Here is a 19202-nt window from a genome sequence, read left to right on the forward strand (position 1 = left end):
TTAAATCTACATGTACTAAAGTATTTACATGTGCAAGCCACTCTGACAATATTGTTTATCCTCACAATGACTTTTGAAAGCAATCATTATTACCCCCAATTTATAGAAAGGGAAACTGAGGCTCAGGGACCTTAAATAACTTTCCCTAGGCCACACAGCTAGAAAGTGACCGAGTCAGAACTCAAAATATCACAAGGTACAGGCAGAAAGATGCATGAGAGAGATGGATGGGGTTTTAGGATTGAACAGACCATGACAGCAGTCAATGCACACTGAGCACATGAGGTACATGGGCTCCTTCATTTTCACAGCAGTCTTTAGGGTGGGAGCCAGTAAATAGAACTAACATTTAAAGATGGAGAGACTGAGGTACAGATAGGTTAAGTCACTTCTCAAGGTCATACAGCTACTTAGAGGCAGAGCCTATTTCAAACCCAGAGGTTGTGGCTCTGAGCCTGTGCTTTTAGCGATGGTTCTGTTCAGCCTGGACGTGAAGACCTGAGTGCCTTCTCCGTTGACCTTGTAAGTTTGTCCTATGTGAGGTCTATGATGAGGACAGGAAGAACGTGGTCTCTCCTCTGTCACCCATAATTTTTGTCTCATCTAGTGGTAAAAGGAAATGATACCTACTGACCGTGGTATCCAACTTATTGGTGTTGTCCAATTCCATAAGGGAACCAAGAGAAACTGTCTTCTGCAGGGGTTTGCTTCATGGCTACAGTGGAATGTATCTCGTTTGACCTCAGTGACATGGTGAGCAAGATGAAAAGAGACCAGTTTATTTTTGGTTTGGAAAAAGGAAGCTAGCTTCTCAGTCCCCAACCAGACTGGAAGAAACTAAATTTTTCATGTTTTTAGTATATTCCTTATTCATACTCTAACCCCGGCTTCCTCCCCAATCTTAACTGATAGTTTCCTTGGGTTTTCTTCAAGTAATTTGGATGCTACTGAGAAGGGAAGAGTGAGAGATCTTGTTCCTGTCCTGATCCTTGGCCCCTGGGAGGACTCCTTGCCTCCAGATGCTCCCCACACTGTCCCTCATAGGCAGTAATAGTTCTCATTGTCCCTAACTTATAGAAAGGGAAACTGAGGCTCAGGGAGCTTAAATAACTTTCCCTAGGCCACACAGCTAGAAAGTGACCGAGCCAGAACTCAAAATATCACAAGGTACAGGCCGACAGATGGGGTGAACACAAGGCATCCTACCAGGACAGACTTCCAGGATCCCAGCCCCTCATTCACCTCTCATCTTCTAGCCTGGAGTCAGCACCAAGACAGAGATTGGGGGGGTCTCTTGTTTTAGTTCTCTTGTTCTCACTCAACTCTGCCTCTCCTGAGGCCGAACTGAAGAAACATCATCTTTGTTAACTTTTCCAAATCCCTCCCTTTACTTGATCACCACAGCCCACAGTTCTCTTTCTAGCTTGAACGCCTTTCAGATAATACACCTCTGGATAATTTTCCCTAAAGAGCAGAAAAAGCTGATGGTAGACTAAAAATGAGATCTTGCTCCTATTTCCAGCATCTCTTTCTTCTACAAGCCTCTTCACAGCCTCTTGTTTCCATGATCCTGATGGATAAAAAGAGAGACATGGAGAAATTTCACAATGACCATTCATTGAGCTCCCACCGTGAGTCAGCTGCTATGTTAGGCTCCTCACCAAACTTTGTCTTACTGGAATTTCATAGACACCCTGGAAACCACCTTCTATTGCCCCCACTGTGGAAACGTGAAAACTGAGACTGGGAGAAGTAAAATCACTTGCTGAAGATCCCAGCATTATTTGGGGAGCTCAAGTGTTTTTCACACTAGCACATCAGTCTAATTTCATGTCTTTGTAAACACTGAATGGGTGTCAAGGATGCCTGGCTTTCAAAATGCTCTGGAACTGTGCAGGGCTATTCTGAGTTATTGTGCAGAACTCCAGCCTTTCAGCAGACATGGGTTGGGAGCCAGGAATCAAGGGGGCCAGACCCGGACACCCTCCCCCACACAGCAGAAGCACCCTCCTGATGCCAAGCCCCAGGGGTGGATGTGTGTAGGCGCACACCCCAGAACGCCCTTCCCCTACTCAGATGTCAAGAAGGACAGTTCCCCCTCAGGGTTCTGGAGAGGGATCAATTGCTCTGTGGTAAGGTGAGAACCCGAAAAGTCAAGTGAAAATCAAAAGTGAGGTTTGTTTCTGAAATCTCAGTGGGGACACTTACTCCAAGGTTTTCTAGGGAAACTTAACTGAGACTGAGCTTAAATTGGGTTATTTTCAAAAAGATTTCCCTGAGTGAACCAATATTTAGCATAACTTGACTTAAAAGGACATTAGTAGCTTTCCTGGTACCAATTCCTGTAAGTACAATACCTAGAGAGGCTATCACAGACCTTAGCTGCTATGCCCCCATCCAAGTTACTAATATTGTAAATATTTTGGAGAATTATTTTAAAGAGAACTTAAAGAAGTGCCTTTTTTTTTTAAGTTCTCAGATGCTATGTGTGCATTAGGAGTTCACACAGTTCTCATAGTTTCTGATCATTAGAAAGCTGTGTTAATTCCTGCAGGCCATCTGGGAAGTCATCCTGAGAACTCTAGGAAATTACTGCAGTGTAATTTTCTGGAATTTGTTCTACCAAGAAATGACCTTTCTTTTTTTTTTTTTACTTGGAGTGTCACTCTGTCACCCAGGCTGGAGGGCAGTGGCACGCTCACAGCCACCTCAGCCACAACCTGCTGGGCTTAGGTGATCCTTCCACCTCATTCTACCAAGTAGCTGGAACTATAGGCGTGTGCTACTATATCTGGCTAAATTGTTTTGATTTATTGTAGAGATGAGGTCTCACCACGTTGCCTGGGCTGGTTTCAAACCCCTGAACTCAGGCAATCCTCTCACCCTGGCCTCCCAAAGTGCTGGGATTACAGGCTTGAGCCAGCATGCCCGGCCCAATCTTTCTTTTTAAAGTAAAGGGATCTGTGTGCTGGGAAACAGATGTGTAGCATCCCTCAGACAGATGGAGAAACCCCTATCCCAGTCGCAAAGCGCCAGGGTCCAGGCGCTTATGTCACCAAGATGTCATTCTGATGGGTTCTTTCTCCAACTCTGATTTTATTTGACTTATTTAAATCTTGCATATTTTAGCTTTGGGAGCCTTATTTCCACTGACACCATGTAGACACTCTGTGGCATAATTTTGGTTCATTTACAGATCAGAGGAATTTGAAATTCTGCTACCTCTACTGAACTCTTCTTTGTGCTTGGCTGAGATCACGCAGAAAGAGAAGGCGAAAAGAAGTGCCATTAGTTGTCTGCTCACAGCAAGCCTGCAGCGTGTGAGTGCTTCACCTGCCTTATTTGACCTCTGCCTTGCAGCATCCAGATTTTAAAAAACAAAACAAAACACAGGCACTCAGAGGTTAGGTATTCTGCCTAACTCCACTTTCTGCCACTGCATTTGAAAAATTACAGAATCATTCAACCCATTTTTAAGTGACTTTAAATTGCAGGATTGAGAATAAGCCTTTTTACTCCAGTTAGTTCCAAAGAGAAACACTTTAATAGTGAGTTGAATAAAGTTAAGATTATCCCTTAATACAGAGCAACTGCCTGTTAGGTGTTAAATTTTGTTTCCTTAGAGGTATAAGAGGAGACAGTATGGTTCCTGTTTCCTGAATGTTTCATGCCAGGCACTGGCTTTCTACACATTGTCAGCAATTCTGCCCACAATCTTCAGAGGTAACAATGAATTATTCTTACTTTACTTGGGAGGAAACTAAAGTTTATCAAGATGAATTCACCTGGGTCACACAGTTGGAAATTATGGATTCCATCCTCTAATTTCCCACTGTACTTCTACATTATTCTGTGATACATTATAAAAGCTAACATTTATTACATACTTCTAAGTACAAAGCACTCCAAATACTTACCATGTATTGTTTAATCCTCGCAACAACTGTATGGCACGAGCACAATTGCAGCCTCCGTGTTGCAGACAAACTGACACACACAGAGGCTGAATATTTTCCCCAGGGTTACAAAGCTAGCAAGTAGCAAAATCAGGATTCAAGTCCATTTGTCCACCTTACTCTTAACCACATGTGATACTTTCTTTTTTTGTGTGTGTTGGAGTCTCACTCTGTCACCCAGACTGGAGTGCAGCGGCCGGTCCCGGCCACCACACCCTCGACCCGCTGGGCTCCGGCGATCCTTCCGCCTCAACCTTCCAAGTAGCCGGAATTACAGGCATGTGCTGCCACGCCCGGCTAATTTTTGACTTATTGTAGAGATGAGGTCTCGCCAAGTTGCTCAGGCAGGTCTCAAACCCATGGGCTCAGGCAATCCACTCACCTCAGCCTCCCAAAGCGCTGGGATTACAGGTTGAGCCACCGAGCCCAGCTGATACTTTCTATTTATCATAGGAAGTTTCCATCTTAGCTTCTTTGAGAATCTATTTCCCATCGTTGGATTTTAAGACTGTGTAGGACTATCTCTGCTGAGGACCCGAACCGAACCCTAGGTCCAAGCAGTATTCTTGACACACCACTGTATACTGCACAAGTATTTCTTATTCCCTCCCCCCAACCATTGTCCTCAAGTGGGGCTGTTTGTATCATTTGCCCATTTTAAGGAATATTATTCAACTACATAGGAGAATTAGCCATAGATAATTCTATGGATATAACTCTCTCTCTCTCTCTCTCTCTCTCTCTCTCTCTCTCTCTCTCTTTCTCCTTCTCCTCCTCCTCTCTCTCTCTCTCTATCCATCAGTATAGTATAATATCATTATGAAATGGAGCCACAGGCCTGTTATTGTTGCTTCTCCAGCCCTTCAGACATATTACAGCACAAGGATTCCCTTTTTTTCTGTTCATTTAGCCAAGTTCTCTCATTGTAAGGGCTACTTCCTATTTTATGTGCCAAGAACCGGAACCCGAGCATCTAACACACACAGCACCTGACATAGAGCAGGTTGCTTCCTGATGCATGCTGAATAAGCAAAACCAACAATTAATATTCCATACATTTAATTAAAAGCTACAACATAGACTTAAAAGCTGCAACTTCATCTCATTAAAAGTTGCATCCAGGAACCAACCCTGTGGTCCACTGAAAGTGGACTGGATAAAGAAAATGTGGTACATATGCATGATAGAATATTATGTGCCATAAAGAACAAAATCATGGACAACTTGGATGCAGTTGGAGACCATCATACTAAGCTAGCTATCACAGAAACAAAGAATGTTCTCACTCATAAGTGGGCCCTGAACACTAGTCACATTAGCACAGGGTAGGACTGGCAGTCTCTTCGCTGTCCAGTCTGGAGTCTCACTTCGTCGTCCAGGCTGGAGAGCCATGGCACGCTCACGCCCACCCCAGCATCAACCTGCTGGGCTCAGAAGATCCTTCTGCTTCAGCCTTCCAAGTAGCTGGAACTACAGGTGTGCGCTACCACATCCGGCTCATTTTTTGACTTATTGAAGATATGAGGTCTCGCCAAGTTGCCCAGGCAGGTCTCAAACCCGTGGGCTCAGGCAGTCCCCTCACCTCGGATTCCAAAAGCTGGGATTACAGGCTTGAGCCACCGTGCCTGGCCAAGGAATAACATATTGATACATGCAACAACATAATGAATCTCAAAAACATTATGTAAATTTTAAAGTTCATCCTTCAAACACCACTACTGTATGATTTGAGTTATGCAAGATTTTAGAAGATGCGAAACTCTCATGACAGAAAGAGACCAGTAAGAGGTTGCCAAGAGTCAGGAATTATGGAGCAAGAAGAGTTGACTGTGAGCAGGTGTGGGAGAATTTTCTGGAATAACAGAAATGCCCTATAGTATGATCTTGATGATGATTACACTACTGTGTGCGTTTTTTTCACAATGCATCTAATTGAGCATTTGATATTGGTGAGTTTTATTTTATGTATATGATGCCTAATAGAGCTGATTTTAAAAAATGATTCATAATTGCCACATCTAGGAAGAATCCCTTCAAATGCTCTCATTCTAGCTACTCATTTGTGTGCAGTCGTAGTGTAGTGGTGAGGATGCTGAGGTGTGAATCTCAGTCTACCGGTTGATAAATGGCTAGCTCTGAACCAATTGTTTTTAAGCCTTAGGCTTCATCATCTACAAAATGGGGTTAATAATTGTATCTGGCTCACAGAGTCATGATGAGGATTTACTACAACACTTAGCATTGTACCTGAGACAAAACACAAGCGGTCCCTGACTTATGATGGTTCAAATTATGATTTTTCAACTGTACAGTGGTGAAAAAGCAATATGTATTCAGTAGCAACCATACTTTGAGCACTCATACAACCATTCTGTGTTTTCACTTTCTTTTTTCTTTTTTTTTTTGAGTTGGAGTCTCCGTCTGTCACCCAGACTGGACTGGAGTGCAGTGGCCGCTCCCGGCCACTGCAGCCTCGACTTGCTGGGCTCTGGCGATCCTTCCGCCTCAGCCTTCCGAGTAGCTGGAACTACAGGCGCGCGCTACCACGCCCGGCTGATTTTTTGATTTATTGTAGAGATGAGGTCTCGCTGCCCAGGCGGGTCTCGAACCCGCGGGCTCGGGCAATCCACTCACCTCAGCCTCCCAAAGGCGTGGGATTACAGGCTGAGCCACCGAGCCCGGCTTCTGTGTTTTCACTTTCATTAAAGAACTCAAATTACATGAGACAACATTTTATTATAAAATAAGGTTTGTGTTAGATGATTTTGCCCAACTGTAGGCTGAGCAACAACAGCATTTAAGTTAGGCTAGGCTAAGCTATGAGGTTCAGTTAGGTCTATTAAATGCATTTTTGACTTACAATATTTTCAACTTGTGAGGGGGTTATTGGGTCATAACCCCATCATAGGTCAAGCAGCAACTGTATACCAAATGCTACTTTTTATTTTTCATCCCTACCAAAAATGAGCCTGTAAGACATATAAGGTTCTGCAGTTCTCAAACAGAGCCTACAGGCATTCAGTCGAATTTTTTAAATGTGCTGATTTTATCATATTTGGTTCCCTCAGTCTTTTTATGTATTCATATATATATATGTGTGTGTGTGAATTACAGTTTATGCTTGTAGCCTTTAAAATATATGTAGCCAATGATAGATAGAACTTTTATTTTAGCTTTATAAAATTAATCTTATAAAATACCTACCGGCATTTTATGTAAAAATTCTCTTACTCAATTCATTTTTTTCTCTTTTGCCTACATATGTTAAGCACATTGCTAAGGAATGAAAAGTCCACAAGATGGAACATGCCCTTCACCTGTGTGGTTGCATAGAAACCAGTAGTTTGTCTAAATCTTAAAGAACTCAAGTGGAAAGTATACTTACATATTTAAAGGTTGGAATCCCAAACTACAGTTTGAAATGAAATGACTAAAAGATTATTTCAAGATTATAAGACTTCTATCTAAAAGAAGTTAATGGAAGGTGTATTCTGGTAAGTCTCTTATAATTATGATTTTGTACAAACCACTGAAAATTATGCTATAGCATGAACTGATAAGGAAAGAAAATGAATAGAAGGATATCAGGATTGCTGAGGCATAGATCTCAGAACAACAGCCCAAGCTAGTGATGACAGTGAAATTAAGCTAGCAGCCTCAACCAGAACTCCAGAAAGAATAAACTCAGAGACAAGATGGAAAAGACTTTGTCTTCAGTGATTAAAATTTGCTAAAGGCAATAGCTAAGATTGAAACTGAGGACTATACATGTTACAGGTGCTCACAAAATTCCACAGGGTCTTTGTTACTGTTGTTGGTTTGGACCTTGGTTTCGGTTATTGATATTGTTTGAGAGGTAATAGACAAGCTGATTTTAAATTTCAGGTGAAAAAATAAGCAGCAAGACTATCTAGAGAAATTCTGGCAATAGATGCAATGATGGAGTGCTAGTTTTCAAACTGGTATTATAAACCAATAAAAACTGAAATAGTAGTCCTGGGACAAGAATAGACACAAGAATAAATACACAGAATAGATTATCTAGAAGCAAATGCGAATGCACTTACATATTTATTAAGTTAGTATATGACAAGATGACTGCTATGGTTTGAATGTGTCCCCCAAAATTGTGTGTTGGAAATCCCCAGTCTGGTAGTATTTAAGGGTTATTATTCATGGATTAATAGACTAATGAGAAAACAGATTAATGGGTTTTCACAGCAGTAGAACTGGTAGCTTTTTTTTTTTTTTTTTTTTTTTTGAGTTGGAGTCTCACTCCGTCACCCAGACTGGAGTGCAGTGGCCGCTCCCGGCCCCCACAGCCTGGACCTGCTGGACTCTGGCAATCCTTCCGCCTCAGCCTTCCAAGGAGCTGGAACTACAGGCGCACGCTACCACACCCAGCTGATTTTTTGATTTATTGTAGAGATGAGGTCTCGCCAAGTTGCCCAGGTGGGTCTCGAACCCTCGGACTCAGGCAATCTACTCACTTCAGCCTCCCAAGGCACAGGATTACAGGTTGAGCTTCCGAGCCCGGCTATCTGGTAGCTTTTTAATAAGAGAAAGAGAGATCTGAGCTAGCACATTAACACACTCAGCTCCCTCACCATGTGAGGCCTTGAGATTATCTATAGAGAGACCCCACCAGCACAAATGCTCTCACCCAATGCAGCCCCTCTACCTAGGTCTTTTCAGCCTCCAGAACTGTAAGACACAAATCTCTTTTTTAAAATAAATTACCTCGTTTTAAGTGTGCTGTTATAAGCAACAGAAAAATAAACTAATATAATGGCATTAAAGTGGTGGGTAAAACATGACTTAATTATGGTTTGGAGGCAACTAGATAGTTATTGAGGGCAGAAATTATTGAATCCTCTCTCACAATACATCACAATAATTTCACGTGAGTAAAAGTTTACAAGTAAAAATGAAACTGAAAAACATATGAGAAGAAGCCATGTGAGAATTTTTAAGTAAATCGGATTAAGGAAGACCTTCTATTTTTGACACAAAACCTGTGGGGGGGGATGTATTCACTTAAAAATGGATTAATTCAACTTCATTTAAAAATGTGTTTTTTAAATTCTGCTAGGTCAAGAATCAAAGCCTTAGTGGAATGTTTCTGTAAAAATAATAATAACAAGGCACAGGAGAAAGAAAACCATAAGCAAAGTCAAAAGACAAACTACAAACCAGAGAAAAATATTTGCCTCTCCTATCTCAGACAAAGGGCTAATTTCTTTCTATATAGAAAACTACTTGAAATTAATAAGAAGTAGTTAAATAACCCTCTAGAAAAATAGATTAAAATAGACATAAAAATATATTTCTATTTATGAAACATCATTGAAACATATGAAAGCTTTTACAGTCATTTAAAGTAAATGCAAATTAAAACTATTAAATACTAAAAAGTCATTTTTAATCTATCAGACAGACAAAAATAATAATATAAAATTCTGTTGGTGGAAGTATGAAAAACACTCTCTTACATTGCTGGAGGGAGCATAAATAGTACAATCTCAATGGAATTCAATTTGGCAATTTCTATTAAAATGAAAAAGCATATACCTTTTGACCCAGCAATTCCACTTCTAGAAATGTTTCCTACAGATATTCATACACATGCAAAATAATATATGGACCAGATTGTCATTACATTATTATTTATAAAAAGAAAAAAGACTAGAAACAATCTAAATATAACTGGTTGTATAAATTATGATATCATTCTCCAATGTCTTAATAAACTTCTATAAAAAAGAGTGATATAAATGCATGTAGGCTTCATTCCGAATATGGTTTGTCCCCTCAAGACTTGTGTTGAAATTTGATTTCCAATGTCACAGCGTTGAGAGTGAGGTCTAGTAGAAGGTGTTTGGGTCATGGGGGAGGATCCTTCAGGAATAGATAAATGCCTTCCCACAGGGATGAGTGTGTTCTCCTTTCTCAGGAAGAGATTAGTTCCTGACAGAGCTGGTTGTTAAGTAGAGTCTGCTTTCCTTGGTGTTTCTCTCTTGCTTCTGCTCTCACCATGTGATCTCTTTGCACACACTCGCTCTTCTTCCACCTTTTGCCATAAGTCGAAGCTACATGAGGCCCTCACCGGGTTGCAGCTGCCCCATCTTGAACTTCCCAGCCATCAGAATCATGAGCCAAATAAAGCTCTTTTCTTTATAAATTACTTAGCCTCAGGTGTTCTGATAGCAGCACTAAACAAAGATGATATGCTAATAAGAAATTTCCGAGATTTTCAAGATACATCTGTAGAATTAATGTATCATAAAGTAAAAAGTCAAAATGCAATATAATACACAGAGTATAATTTATTTAGTCATTCACATATTCCACAAATGCCTAGACACTTAGGATAGATCTGTGTAAAACAGACAAAGATCTCAACTGTAGTGAGGCTTACACTTTGTCAAGGGAGACAGTCACTAAGTACCAAACATGAACATTAGACAGTATATTGTAAACTGATACGTTCTCTGGATAGAAGAAAAAGCAGGGCAGGCCATAGGAGATGCAGAGGCTGGGGCAGGGCATACATCATGTGCATTAGGAAACAGTGTGGTCAGGTTGGGTCTCAGAAGGCATGACTTGAACAAAGCCTTGAAGGAGGTGAAGGAGTTAGCCCAAGAGAATCTGAGAGAACAGACCGCCAGGCAGAGGGAGCTAGGAAGGACCCTGAGGTAAGAGTGTGTTTGGCGAGTGCAGGGAAGAGCAGAGAAGCCAGCAGGGCTGAGCAGAGTGACCCAGAAAGAATGATGAGAAGAAGACAAAGCAGAAAAATGGAGGAGGACTGACGCAGGGCCTTGAGAAGACTTTTGATGTCTATTCTGAATGAAAGGAAACTGTGGCGGGGTGTTAAGGCGAGGAGTGGCCTTTATGACTTAAAGTTTAGAAGGTTCCCTCTGTGCTCAGAGAATAGACGGTGAGGGGCAGGGTAGAAGGAGAACATCGGGAGGCAGTGGTCCCAGTGAGAGCATGGGCATTCATGAATGATAAATCACCGCCAGAGCTCAGCAGGTCGAGGCTGCAGTGGCGGGGAGCGGCCACTGCACTCCAGTCTGGGTGACAGAGTGAGACTCCAACTCAAAAGTAAATAAGTAAAATTGTTTTTAAAATCAACCTACTTCTCCTCATGAAGATTTAACCCATGCTCCATCCTTCTGAGAAGTCAAAAACTCAGCTTGAAGGCTATTGATTGACTACTTACCCTCAACTTTTCTTAAAAGGATGGCATCAGGGACCCTGTTTTAGGAATGCTTGTGCCAACCTAAAGCACAACCAGAAATAGGCTCTTCTAAAGATTTTTTAAAAATAAAAAATGTATCTATTTGGGAATAGAGCATCGCAAGGGGAATATGCATGCCATAGGAATCACGTGCATATTCAGGAAGGTATTCAGAGACAAAGGTTCTTAAAGGAAAAATGAGAATTGCTTAATTGTTTTGAAATAATTATCGTTGGCTACAAAGATCAATAACAAGGGTGATGCCAGTCCAAGGTTGGCCAAGCAGTTGCTGGGCAGATGTCCTTGCAGAAGTGTGTGTGTGTGTGTGTGTGTGTGTGTGTGTGTGTGTGTGTGTGTGTAAGGTTGTGGTAACCTTTGTGCAAGATTGTGGTTCTTGTGGTTTTTGTGTTAGCTTTGTTGTTTTGTTACCAGGCATGCAAGCATGAGAACCCCTTCCTTCATGTCCTCCCTGGCTCCATTTATCAGAGTTTTCTTTTTTTTTCTTTTTTAGTTGGAGTCTCACTCTGTCGCCCAGACTGGAGTGCGGTGGCCGCTCCCGGCCACCACAGCCTCGACCTGCTGGGCTCCGGCGATCCTTCCGCCTCAGCCTTCCCAGTAGCTGGAACTACAGGCGTGCGCTACCACGCCCGGCTGATTTTTTGATTTGCTGTAGAGATGAGGTCTCATCAAATTGCCCAGGTGGGTCTCGAACCCGCGGGCTCAGGCAATTCACTCACCTCGGCCTCCCAAAGTGCTGGGATTACAGGCTGAGCCACCGAGCCCGGCTGTCAGAGTTTTCTTAACCTTCGCTACTCCATTTTGATTGTGATAATTTTCACACCTGTATTTGTGCTTAGATGTCCTTACAGCACTATCAGGGTTGTTCTGCGGAGGGAAAAGGTGGCTGAGAAAATAGGAACAGTGACAATGCCACTCTCCTCGATCATGGACACACCTGCATGCTTCCCTCTGTAATCCCAGGGCCGTGGCCACCCAGCTTGCTTCACTTATCTCTGTTTTACATAAATTCAGCTTCATATTTCTGCCACCATATAAACTTATTTCTAGGTCAATGTAAAAAATTATATCAGGGAAATAAAGGCCTGCCATTTCATAAAAAGTCATAAGCAGAGGTTATACAAATCTTTAAAAAGGAATATGAAAAAGTCTGAGTTTGGAGGAAATTTTTTGAACTTGAAAAGAGAAGAAACAGTAGTATTTCGGGGAAATGTCTGTTACATTTTTAACAAAATTAATTTCATCTGTTGCTAAAAACTCTGAGCTAAAAACGGACTGCTTTTTGTTTTTGGGGTTTTTTTTCTTGAGTAAGTGATATCCATCTCCCAAAGGATTATCAGTGGCCTTTGTGTGAGTGGCCTTGGTAGAAACTTGAGGACATTAGTAGATCAGATGTATTGATGTAAGGTATCTTAGTGCCAATAACAACAATAATTTATTTTTAAATCAAGGATTATATAACCTATTCCTATTTTCTTTGGGAGAGGGATTCTTCCTAAAAATACCCTCAATCATATTCTTTTTTAATTATAAATGAATTCAAATGAAATTTTTTTCATAATGTTAATGTTACATTTTAGGAAGCATCTCAGAGAAGTCAACAATCTGAAGTGTTTTCCAGACTACTGAAATGTAAAAGTAAAGCCAACCTTGAGGTCATGTAATAGTTTTGTTCAGCCTGAAGTCATCCTAAAGTTCTGCATCAGGTTCATAGTCATGTTTGCCTGGTCCTCATATGATTGCCACATTGAGTATGTGCCTATGACAAACGTTTTTCGTGTTGCCAGAACTTTGATTTTAAGTACAGAAACACCCAGTCACAGTGCTAAGGTGAAATCTAGCACACACTAAGTAAGGAAAAGTTATAATTCCTTAATGGAATGAAAACTTTAAAAAACCCATTTTTTTCCAGAACTTAGGGAATTTAGACTGGAGATGGTAGGTTCAGTCATTTATTAAGCATTCATGGAAAACCTACTATACGTATGTATATTTTGCTGGGCTCTTGGGGCCTATAGAAATATATCAGAGAGTAGAGGGAGATGACAGTTTCATAAACAATAATACTAACACAATGCCAAGTCTGGGGCTTCCCTCAATAGAGGTATTAACAAAGGACTTTGGGAGTTCAGAGAAATATAATGGCTAGTTTTGATCTCAGCCTTGAAGGACCAGTCCAATTTCAATGGGCAGATATGGTGAGAAGATAGGGTTATCTAACCAGAGAGATATGTTTGAGGAAATGCACAGTTAGGAAAATGTAATTTAGTGTGGTTCATGAGGGGGGTGGTGAGAAACAAAGCTGAAAAGAGAGGCTAGGGTTAATCATGGATTCTCTCCAATACCATGTGAGAGAATTAGGAATTTATTTGCTAGGCAACAACATGGTCAAGAACATCTTCAAAATGAACCAGAGTAAAAGCAAAAAAGAGAGAGCTAAATCAACCAAGTGGTACTCCAAATTCACAATGCAGGAAGCTCTTTTGTTCAGTTAAGAGACACTTGCCTAATTTAAAAAAAAATGGATGGAAGCTTTTTGCTAATGTTATCCATTATAATTTGGAGCACTGCTTTCTAATGGAGTTTTGAGAGAATCTGAGGATTGACAAAATAATGTGAAAAAGCTTTGCAAACAATAAAGTCCTTTTCAGTCAATTCTTTCTTCTCAAGCAACATGAAACAATTTACATTAATGGAAGAATAATAAAACACTAATGACATGGAACAGAAATGTTTTATCCACTAGAAACTAGTAATAAATGCAAACTGAGTATCTTTTATCCAAAATGCTTGGGATCTGAGGTGTTTCAGATTTCAGATTTTTTTTTTTTTTTTTTGAATTTTGGAGTTATTTTCATATACATAATGAGATATCTTAGGAATGAAACCTAAGTCTAAGCACAAAACTCATTTATGAGAGGGACCCAAAAAAACCTGGAATTAATTTTTTTAAATGGTGTATTTCTTTTTATATGTTTCAACTTCAGTCACCTTCAAAATATTCTCCATTTGATGCAACATACCTACTGAGATACTTTTTCCACTGCTCAAAACAGTTTTTGAACTCATTGATTTTGATGCCTTTTGGTGCTTCGCTGTTTTTTGTTTCATCTTTTCCACATCAGCAATAAGTTTTTTCATTCGGGGAAACAAACAGAAAAATCACTCGGGGTGAGATTGGGTGAATAGGGAAGGTGAGGTATGGAGATCGTATCATTTTTGGTCAAAAACTGCTGAACACTCAGTCTTATGTGGCCAGGTACACTCATAAAGCACTCATTATGAAGTGGGAAATGCATTGAAAGAAACTAAAAAAAAAAAAATCCACTGAAGCTGCCTCTCATAACAATGCTAGCTCATACACTAATGCCTGGGAATCCTGGAACACTTATCTAGTGGGGGACACCTATACTACAAGAGACCTGCCCGCCAAAAAACAATTCCAGTTTTTTGGGTCCCACCACCCTTGTGTGTTTCATATGCACCTACACACACAGCCTGAAGTTAATCTTGTCAATATTTTAAACAATTTTGTGCGTGAAACAAAGTTCATGTACACTGAACCATCAGAAAGCAAAGGTGTTATTATCTCAGCCACCCAAGTAGACAGTCTGTGATTGTGTGGCACCGCCATCATTCCTGACTCTGGATTTATTTGTTATTGATAAGCAATCATTTTCTTACACTTATTCACACGTAAGTACTTAACAGTGAAGCACATGACATGCATATTCAGGCATGACCAGAAAGGGACGGGGATTGTCTTTTCCCCTTGGGGATACGGAATCCACTGTGTGTTTTTCGGGCTTTCGCATGAGAGATACTCAATCTGTGATATCCCTCAGGCCAAAATGAGAAAGAAGGAAAGGGAGGGTGGAGTGGGGACAGGGACATGGAAGAAGGAAACAGGAAAGACAGGAGCAAACAGGGAAATGGGAGAGAAAGAAAGGCACATGGAGGGCGGCAGAGAGGGCTTGCAGGAGAGAGAGCCAGGGTGGGTAGTACTCAGGCAGCCAGCAGGAATCTCCTGATGGCCCGCATTTGTCCGTTTTCTCTCTAACAATTTCCCCTATATTCCATCACTGGCACTCTTCAAAGCTTTGAGCTGGATACTACTTGTTCCTCTACAAGTCATTTAGGTCCTGATGACAAGACGCTCAACAGCCTGTGAATGGATCCTGACCTTAGGAAGTACCTACTTTTGCACAAGGCTTTCTGGATGTATAATTTTAGCGCAAAGGCATTTCACATTTCAAAGTGACTTCATCTCTTCTTTGGGCCTCCAGCGATGTGGGATGAGCATTCTCACCCTCGTTTCGCAGAGCAGAAGAGGTGAAATGGTTGTGGGACCTTGCTAAGTGAATGATATCCATCTCCCCAGGGATCATCTGTGGACATTTTGATGTCACCATGTAGAAACTTGAGGATCTGAGTGGATCAGATGTCTGGGGAGTGAGTGAAAATTATCTTGTCTCGATAAAACACCAATAGCATTTTAAAATTAATGATTATGTAACCTGTTCTGTCTTTTCTTCAGGGGTGGGTAGTTCAAACTAGTGAATCCGATTTGAGTTTTAGTAGTAATAATGGTATAAATGGCTAATAAAATAGCTATGTCTAATAAGCACTTATGATGTGCCACACACTGCGCTAAGCCCTTTATAGCCTCATATTCTTTCATCTCCACCACAACTGTGTGAAGTCAACACCATTTTGTTTTGTTTTTTTGAGTTGGAGTCTCACTCTGTCACCCAGGCTGGAGTGCAGTGGCACACTCATGGCCACTGCAGCCTCGACTTGCTGGGCTCCGGCGATCCTTCCGCCTCAGCCTTCCAAGTAGCCGGAACTACAGGCGTGTGCTACCATGCCTGTCTCATTTTTTGATTTACTATAGAGACGAGGTCTTACCAAGTTGCCCGGGGGGTCTCGAACCCGCAGACTCAAGCAATCCACTTACCTCGGCCTCCCAAAGTGCTGGGATGACAGGCTGAGCCACCGAGCCCAGCCAACACTGTTTTTTCATAAGTGATGTAATTAAGGCTTAGAGAGCTCAAATAATTTCACCGAGAGTTTAAGGTCAGGTTCTGTATCTCTCAAACTATGTATAGCCTTTTCTATACTACAGGCAGGCTTCTCATTTCTTCATCTGTAAGACTATTAAAACGATTTGAAATAAAGAGGAAGATGCAGGTGTGTGCATCTACAGAAGAGAGTCTGTTACACTGTGTCAAAGGTTAGCAAACTTCTTCTGTAAAGGATCAGATAGGAAGTATTTTAGGCTTTTCAGACCACCCAGTCTCTGTCACAACGAATCAACTATCAACTCTGCCATTGAAAAACAAAAGCAGGCCAGGCTTGGTGGCTCAAGCCTGTAATCCCAGCACTTTGGGAGGCTGAGGTGGGCAGATTGCTTGAGCCCAGGAGTTTGAGACCAGCCTAGGCAACACAGCGAGAACTTGTCTCTAAAAAAATTAAAAAGTAGCCAGACATGGTGGCACATGCCTGTAGAAGCAGCTACTCAGGAGGCTGAGGTGGAAGGATCGCCTGAGTCTAAGAGCTTGAGGCTAACATGAACCGTGATCAGCGTTATCATGCCACTGCACTCCAGCCTGGGTGACAGAATGAGACTCAAAATAAAATAAAACAAACAAAAAACCAAAAGCAGCCTTATACAACACAAAATGAATGAGCATGGCTATGATCCAATCAAACTTTTTTATAAACACTGAAATTTGGATGTGATATAATTTTCACATTTCACAAAATACTGTTGTTCTTTTGGTTTTTTTCAACTATTTAATGATTTTTAAAAAATCATTCTTGGTCAGGTGCAGTGGCTCATACCTGTAATCCCAGCACTTAGGGAAGCTGAGGTGGGCAAATTACTTGAGCCCAGGAGTTTGAGACCAGCCTGGTCAACATCACAAGACCTCATCTCTACAAAAAATTCTTAAAGAGTAGACAGATGTGGTGGCACAGCCCTGAAGTGCCAGCTACTCAGGAGGCTGAGGTGGAAGGATCACCTGAGTCTAAGAGCTTGAGGCTAACATGAGCCGTGATCATTATTATCATGCCACTGCACTCCAGCCTGGGTGACAGAATGAGACCCTGACTCAAAACAAAACAAAAACAAACAAAAAACCAAAAGCAGCCTTGTACAACACAGAATGAATGAGCATGACTATGGTCCAATAAAACTTTATAAACACTGAAATTTGGATTTGATATAACTTTCACATATCACAAAATACTGTTGTTCTTTTTATTTTTTTCAACTATTTAATAATTTTTAAAAAATCAGCCTTGGTCGGGCACAGTGACTCACACCTGTAATCCCAGCGCTTAGGGAAGGCTGGAGTGGGAGGATCATTTGAGCCCAGGAGTTTGAGACTAGCTTGGGCAACAGTGAGATGCCCCATCTCTACCAAAAAATAAAAATCATTCTTAGCTTGCAAGTTCTATAAAAACAGGCGGGTGCCAGGTTTGGCCTGCTGGCTATAATTTATGGAGCCTTGTTCTATGTGTAGATATCGCAGATAACTATGCTTACGGAAGACTTTCTTATAAATCGATTTCACTATAAAGCAGACATGATTGTACATTATTTCTCAATGATCAGGAAAGAAACGTTTTTCAAGTACAATACACTGATTTGTATATCCATATATTCTCACCAGTAACCACTTGCCCTGCAGTGCCTTATACTTCTGGTGTGTGCCACATTAGAAAGGTGAAACACATAAGAATCTATATATCTAAGGCTAGAAGAGTTGAAGATTCAGTAGAGAGCAAAAAATCAAACTGGTCCCAAAGGCAAGCTTAAGAAAAGAAATTTCAAAGTAAAGCATTGTTGCCATCATTTTTGTTTTATTTTTTGCTGAGTGCAGTGGCTCACACCTGTAATCCCACCACTTTGGGAGGCTGAGGTGGGAGGATCGCTTGAGCCCAGGAGTCAGAAACCAGCCTAGACAACATAGTGAGATTTTGTCTCTACAAAAAAAAAAATTTCAAAAATTAGCTGGGCATGGTGGTGCACACCTATAGTCCCAGTTCCTCAGGAGACTGAGGCTGAAGGATCCCCTGAGCCCAGGAGGTCGAGGAAGTTGTAAGCTGTGATCATGCCACTGCATTCCAGCCTGGGTGACAGAGTGAGACCCTAACTCAAAAAAAAAAATTGTTTTTAATAAAAATAAAAACACTAATCAGATATTTAGTGCAAGTAAATGTATAGACAGTTTCTTGAGCATCTATAAGTACGGGTCAGGGTTCCCTTGAGGCAGCCAGGCTCCTGGCAGCCGTGGACACACAGGTTTGGAGGCAGCACGAGTGGATGTGATCCTGAATGTGCTGACCTTCATTTTGTCTCCACACGCAGCCTTCTCAGTGATCGCCCCATCATTAGCCCCCCAAATGGCAGTATCTAGAAACCAAACGCATGTACCACCTCCCTCATCCATGCTCGCAGGCCCAGGTGCACGTGTGTACAGTGTCCCAGGATGTGCTCCTGGCTAGAATTTCTCCACCTTGTGGACTTCTCTTGACTCCTTGGATGCCCCGGTGTAAAAATCCCCGCATCTCTTGATGCCCTGACCAAAGGAGTTGCTTTGTGACCACCTACTACTATATAAGTAAATATGTTCCACGGATGTTACACTTTTTTTTTTGAGTTGGAGTCTCACTCTGTCACCCAGACTGGAGTGCAGTGGCTGCTTCCGGCCACTACAGCCTCTACCAGCTGGGCTCCAGCGATCCTTCCTCCTCAGCCTTCCAAGTAGCCAGAATTACAGGCGCGCGCTACCACGCCCGGCTAATTTTTTGATTTATTGTAGAGATGAGGTCTCACCAAATTGTCCAGGCGGGTCTTGAACCCACGGGCTCAGGCAATCCACTCATCTCAGCCTCCCAAGGCACGGGATTACAGGCTGAGCCACCGAGCCCGGCTAGATGTTACACTTCTTATGCTGTCCTGTTGAGGCTTGTCGTAATCT

The sequence above is a fragment of the Carlito syrichta genome, unplaced genomic scaffold, assembly GCF_000164805.1.
Source record: "Carlito syrichta isolate Samal-C Ts95f unplaced genomic scaffold, Tarsius_syrichta-2.0.1 Scaffold309804, whole genome shotgun sequence".
Classification (NCBI taxonomy): Eukaryota; Metazoa; Chordata; class Mammalia; order Primates; family Tarsiidae; genus Carlito; species Carlito syrichta.